This window comes from Arachis ipaensis, chromosome B10, assembly GCF_000816755.2.
Source record: "Arachis ipaensis cultivar K30076 chromosome B10, Araip1.1, whole genome shotgun sequence".
Classification (NCBI taxonomy): domain Eukaryota; kingdom Viridiplantae; phylum Streptophyta; class Magnoliopsida; order Fabales; family Fabaceae; genus Arachis; species Arachis ipaensis.
This window is the reverse complement of record NC_029794.2, coordinates 56,183,816-56,190,467: the sequence shown is the minus strand read 5'-3', so window position 1 is coordinate 56,190,467 and position 6,652 is coordinate 56,183,816.

The window sequence follows — 6,652 nt, the reverse complement described above, 5'->3', positions numbered from 1 at the left end:
TTTTTGCTCAAGTCCCTCAATTTCAGCCAGAAAATACCTGAAATCACAGAAAAACACACAAACTCATAGTAAAGTCCAGAAATATGAATTTAACATAAAAACTAATGAAAACATCCCTAAAAGTAACTAGATTCTACTAAAAACATACTAAAAACAATGCCAAAAAGCGTATAAATTATCCGCTCATCAAGGACATATCACATTAATATGACATCAAGACATTGTTGAGGAACATGGCTTTCCATAAACACAAAATACTAGCACTAAAAGCTAAATGGCTAAATCAAATATCAAATATTTATAAAAATTTGGAACTTAAAATTAGAAAAGCCATGATTTGTTGCATCCAGAAGCACTGAAAAATAAAAATAATAAAAACATAAATGCCTTTTTGATAGTTGATTGAAATATTTAAGTATTTATTCATAAGTTTAAAAGCAATTATATAGAATTAGGTTATTATTTAAAGCATGGAGAAAAGAGAGAAAAATGTAAAACATAATAAGAATGTAATGAAAGACTCTAATTAATGAAATTACAAAATAAAATATTTATGACACAGGAAAACAAAATAAAAACAGAGAATGAAAGTGAAAAACCTCATAAGCATGAGAGTGCCAAAGCTTCTTCTTCTCGTCAGGAAGATCTTCAAAGATCCTATCAGAAATGATGTACTCCACACTTGGCACACATTCATATGGAGTGAGCGAGTTAGTTTAAATAACAAGAAGAAACATGCATGCATGATGCATGGGAAGTGAGGGAGTAATTAGACCGAGGAGGTGGGCGTTGGTGTTGTCGGAGTTGTAGACAGCGCACTGGAGGAAGTCCTGGTTGAGGCGGGAGCAGTAGTGGTGAATCTAGATCTGGCGAGACATGTCGTGGATGTAGATGGCAAAGGAGCAAACGTGGTGGCTGAACTGCTTCACGGGTTTGAGGGACTGAAGCATCATGGCGCCCTTGTAAACTATGAGCATATAAATGACAATCTTGTCAAGTTTCAAACATAGTAAAGCTTCCTTCTATTTTCTAGTGCTCAATCTTCAAGTTAGTGAATGAAGATGTTTCATTTCCTTCTTTTGTTTGTTTTCTTTTCCTTTAAGTAACATGAGTTGGAACAACACTATATTGTTTCCTAGTTTCATCACTTCTAAAACAAATTTGTTGAAATCAAATTGGGTTATTCTTTATTGCAGAATTATGTTCAATCATTGCTGTCACTGACACAGCGGTAAAATAATAAATTGGTGAAAGTTAAATTGAATATAACTAACGGCTTTTCATTCAAGAAAGTGAAGAAAATTTTTTACTTGGTTCACAAAGCTCACTAGACCTGCCAATCTCTCTATTGCCGTAGACATGTTTGGAGTGTTAGTTTGTTCATCAAGTTGTCCTGCTGCTACAGATTCTAAAACCATTTGTTGAAGTTTGTCCATGCCTTGTGAAAGAGCATCTTCTGCTTGCTGACAAGATTTTCCAAAGTTGCTTATGTCTGACCTTTGTTGCTCTGTCATGGTTTCAATCCTAGGGACCAGAATCTGCAATCAAAACGGTTTTTTTTTTTAATTATTAAAATGCATCATATCACCATTTACATGCAAAGCTGGTGCTCTCATTCACAATGAGGAAGCTTTCTCAACATCTTTTATTTAACTAGATAGTAAGCATCACCTTTAGAATTTCTGAGGGGGCAAAAGCCTCAAATCCAGAAGAAAAATTGTTCAAACACCTTTATGATCTTTTATATACCTCTGCATCAGTAAGAAAATTAAAAATTGAAAGCCAAAATACACACTTACATCATTCAAACACTAACGCAACATTCATGGAACAGATTAGCAGTGCTTTGTGTCTCTTCATTATTGCATTTAACCATCATTCAAACACTTACATCAGAAAATACACACACGCCATGTTTTATACTAATTTCGAACAAATGATGCAGATTAATCAATTCAATAGAATATATTAGGTCTCAAACTAAATAAAATCAGAAGCAAAAAAACAACACCACAATAGAAAATGCAGCAGTAACAAGCTAACAACAACAACATCACAAAAGATCAATGAAAGTTAAAAACACAATAATAAAAACAGAACCATCATTCTTTGTTTCTTCCTACTAGAGCATGAAGTAGATCTAAAAGAACGAAGAGTTACCTATTAGAAGTGATAGAGATCGCGAAACCAAACTGTAGAAGCTTGTGAAGGCAGCAACAATGGCATTGCTTGCCACGGCGAGGAGATGAGCCAAATTGAAAGCGGTGTTGCTTGCGATGGCGCAGAGATGAATGATGGCGATGAGATGAGCGGCAATCTTCATATCAAATCCAAATCATAGAAGCTCGCTGAAGGAGGAGAACGCGCCGCCAGAGGAGATCGTCGCTGGAGACAGCATTTCAGTTCACAGCACACAATCTCCTCAGAGGAGAACACCGAGAAAATCACCGCCGGAGCATTCGCTGGAGCAGATCATCGCCGGATCATTCGCTGGAGCAGATCGTTGCCGGAGCAGTCGCTGTTGCAGAACGTTGCCGGAGCAGAGCACATATCGTCATTTTTTGATTTGACGGTGGTGGCAACGCGTGTTAGGGTTTCCTTGTTGGGGAAACACATTCAATTTAAGATATTTGGGTTTTCCTTGCTTTTCGATTTTCCTTCGGTTGGGTTTTTTTTTTTAACATTGTGCTCTGATAATGGCAGTTTTTAACCGTCAAAATTACCAAAAATTGCCATTTTATTTAAATTAATTATGGCAGCATCATAAAATGCCATAATACTTGAATATTACAGCAGTTTTAAAAACCACCGTAATATAAATGTCATTTTAAACCTCATTTTTTGTAGTGAGAGTATCGAGTCTCAACCTAGAGCACTTGGTGGCAAGCCACTGCTTTCACCCAGAAAAACTTGTATCTCAGATATTTAGAAGTAAAACAAACCATATAATCAATCAATAATCATATAATCATTATCTGCCATAATTCATTATCAATATAGCCATCTGGCTCATAATATGTACGACACTTCCACCATCATTATCATTCACTTTACCTCTTTCTTTACCAACAAGATACTTCTGTCCACAATCATATCCACAATTCGCTACCCAATAACCACCTATTAGCCTTTAAATAGAATTTTTTAGGAGTTTGGAAAAAACCAGAATAATGGTCAATAGTGTAAAAATAGTGTATTTTATCCAAAATAGTAGTTTCGGAGGGTAACAAGCTTGTCGGGAAGTCAATTAGTAGAAAATAGAGTTTTTGGAAAAACAAGGTAGTGTGCGTACGCACACATGTGTGTATGCGCACACCCTACTCAATCTTTTAAAAGTATGCGTACGCACAAGGGTATGCGTATGTAGGCAACAACAAGAATTCCCATGTGTGTGCGTTCGTACCATAGTGTGTATGCGCATACTTGCCAAATTCCCAGGATATGTGTACGCACGAGCCAAAACTCACATTCTGCCCGATGTGTACGCACAGCAGTGTGCATGCGCACACGCACCAGCATTTCCGAAATTCTGCAACTTAACAAAAATCAATTTTCTGCTCCTATTTTCCTTAAATTTTATACCATTTTTAAGCTATTGAAAATATCTTTAATTTGAAATATATTTCATTCAAATCCAGAATTCGAGGCTCAAGTTATGAACCGCCGAAGTTCGTTAAAATCATATTTTTACCAAAAGCTAACTTCTCAATTTTTTCCAAACTTTTCCAATCCAAAACCTTTTTAACTTACCAAACCTTACCACAACAACACCAAACTAGCCAATCTATGCCTGGAATATACTAAACGCTGCACAACACTCCAATCTAATCATTTCACAATTTTAACACAATAATTCATGTTCAACATAACAATATGCATACTCATCAATACCTACATCATCATACACCTCTAAATAATTTTGCCACCATCATCAACTTTTCTCATGCCCAATAATTATCAATCAAACATAAAACATCAATTAACATAGTATGTATCAAACACAAGATTCAACTTATCCTAGGTCATCTAGCCTAAGTTTTAACGGCACATTATATTTTAGTTATGAGAAACTGAAACCATACATTGGCGGATTCCTCCTAAAGCCTAGAACATCTCACAATTCAGCATTTTCCAAGCTTCTAAGACACCAAACCTTCACCAAACAGCCCTCTGGCCACCAAAGCTAAATCCAAGCTCCACATTCTCAATCTTGACCCCAACCAACCGTAAACTTTCAATTTAACATCACAATTATCCCCACAATCAAAATAAAGCTCACTAATTCAATATTCTACAAAGGGTTTGAGGATGCTTACCTTGCCCACAGCTTAAGTGAGATAAATCCGACAATAACCACAAGTTAATTCAAACCTAAACACCGAAATCAAGCAAAATTCAACATAATTACACATTGAATTTCGAAATTTGGGGAGGAGAGAACTAAAACTAAAAAGTGGATTCCATACTGGTGCACGAAATTGTGATCATCAATGGCACCAACAACTTGGTACGCACAATTGTAATCTCAACTCTTTGTCACAACTCGCACAACTAACCAGCAAGTGCACTGGGTCGTCCAAGTAATAAACCTTACGTGAGTAAGGGTCGATCCCACGGAGATTGTCGGCTTGAAGCAAGCTATGGTTATCTTGTAAATCTCAGTCAGGCGGATTCAAATCGTTATGGAGAATTGATAATTAAAAGATGAATAAGACATAAAATAAGATAGAAATACTTATGTAATTCATTGGTGAGAATTTCAGATAAGCGTATGAAGATGCTTTGTTCCTCCTGAACTTCTGCTTTCCTATTGCCTTCATCCAATCATTCATACTCCTTTCCATGGCAAGCTTTATGTTGGGCATCACCGTTGTCAATGGCTACTTCCCGTCCTCTCAGTGAAAATGGTCCAAATGCGCTGTCACCGCACGGCTATTCAGCTATTGGTTCTCGATCATGTTGGAATAGGATCCATTGATCCTTTTGCGTCTATCACTACGCCCAACACTCGCGAGTTTGAAGCTCGTCACAGTCATCCCTTCCCAGATCCTACTCGGAATACCATAGACAAGGTTTAGACTTTTCGGATCTCAGGAATGGCCGCCAATAATTCTAGCCTATATCACGAAGGTTCTAATCTTAGATTAGAAACCCAAGAGATACACATTCAAGCTTATTTGCATGTAGAACGGAAGTGGTTGTCAGGCACGCGTTCATAGGTGAGAATGGTGATGAGTGTCACATAATCATCACATTCATCATGTTCTTGAGTGCGAATGAATATCTTGGAGAAGAAATAGGCTTGAGTTGAATAGAAAAACAATAGTACCGTGTATTAATTCATGAGGAACAACAGAGCTCCACACCTTAATCTATGGGGTGTAGAAACTCCACCGTTGAAAATACATAAGAACAAAAGGTTTAGGCATGGCCGTGAGGCCAGCCCCCAAAACGTGATCAAGAGATCAAAAGATGAACTAAAGATTCCAAGATGAAAATACAATAGCAAAAGGTCCTATTTATAGAGAACTAGTAACCTAGGGTTTACAGAAATGAGTAAATGATGCAGAAATCCACTTCTGGACCTACTTGGTGTGTGCTTAGGCTGAGCAATGAAGCTTTCACATGTAGAGACTTTTCTTGGAGTTAAACGCCAGCTTTGGTGCCAGTTTGGGTGTTTAACTCCAACTTTTATGCCAGTTCTGGCGTTTTGACGCCAAAATTTTTATGCTGACTTGGAATGCCTGTTTGGGCCATCAAATCTCAAACAAAGTATGGACTATTATATATTGCGAAAAATCCCAGGATGTCTACTTTTCAACGCAATTGAGAGCGCGCCAATTGGGCTTTTGTAGCTCCAAAAAATCCACTTTGAGTGCAGGGATATCAGAATCCAACAGCATCTGCAGTCCTTTTTCAGCCTCTGAATCAGATTTTTGCTCAGGTCCCTCAATTTCAGCTAGAAAATACCTAAAATCATAGAAAAACACACAAACTCATAGTAAAGTCCAGAAATTTTTCCAGTATTACCACCGGATACATAAATGCCACAGACACATAACTGGGTGAACACTTTCAGATTGTGACTCAGCTTTGCTAGAGTCCCCAATTAGAGGTGTCCAGAGCTCTTAAGCACACTTTTTTTGCTTTGGACCACGACTTTAACTGCTCAATCTCAAGCTTTTCACTTGACACCTTCACGCCACAAGCACATGGTTAGGGACACAGCTTGGTTTAGCTGCTTAGGCCAGAATTTTATTCCTGTGGACCCTCCTATCCACTGATGCTCGAAGCCTTGGATCCTTTTTATTTTACCCTTTCCTTTTGGTTTAAAGGGCTATTGGCTTTTTCTGCTTGCTTTTTCTTTTTTTTCTCTTTTTCTTTTATTTTTTGCCATTTTTTTCTGCAAGCTTTTCACTGCTTTTTCTTACTTCAAGAATCAATTTTATGATTTTTCAGATTATCAATAACATTTCTCCTTTTTCATCATTCTTTCAAGAGCCAACAATTTTAACATTCATAAACAACAAATTCAAAAATATGCACTGTTCAAGGATTCATTCAGAAAACAAAAAGTATTGCTACCACATCAAAATAATTAAACTATTTTAAAATTCAAAATTCATGTACTTCTTTTAAAAACATTTTTCAT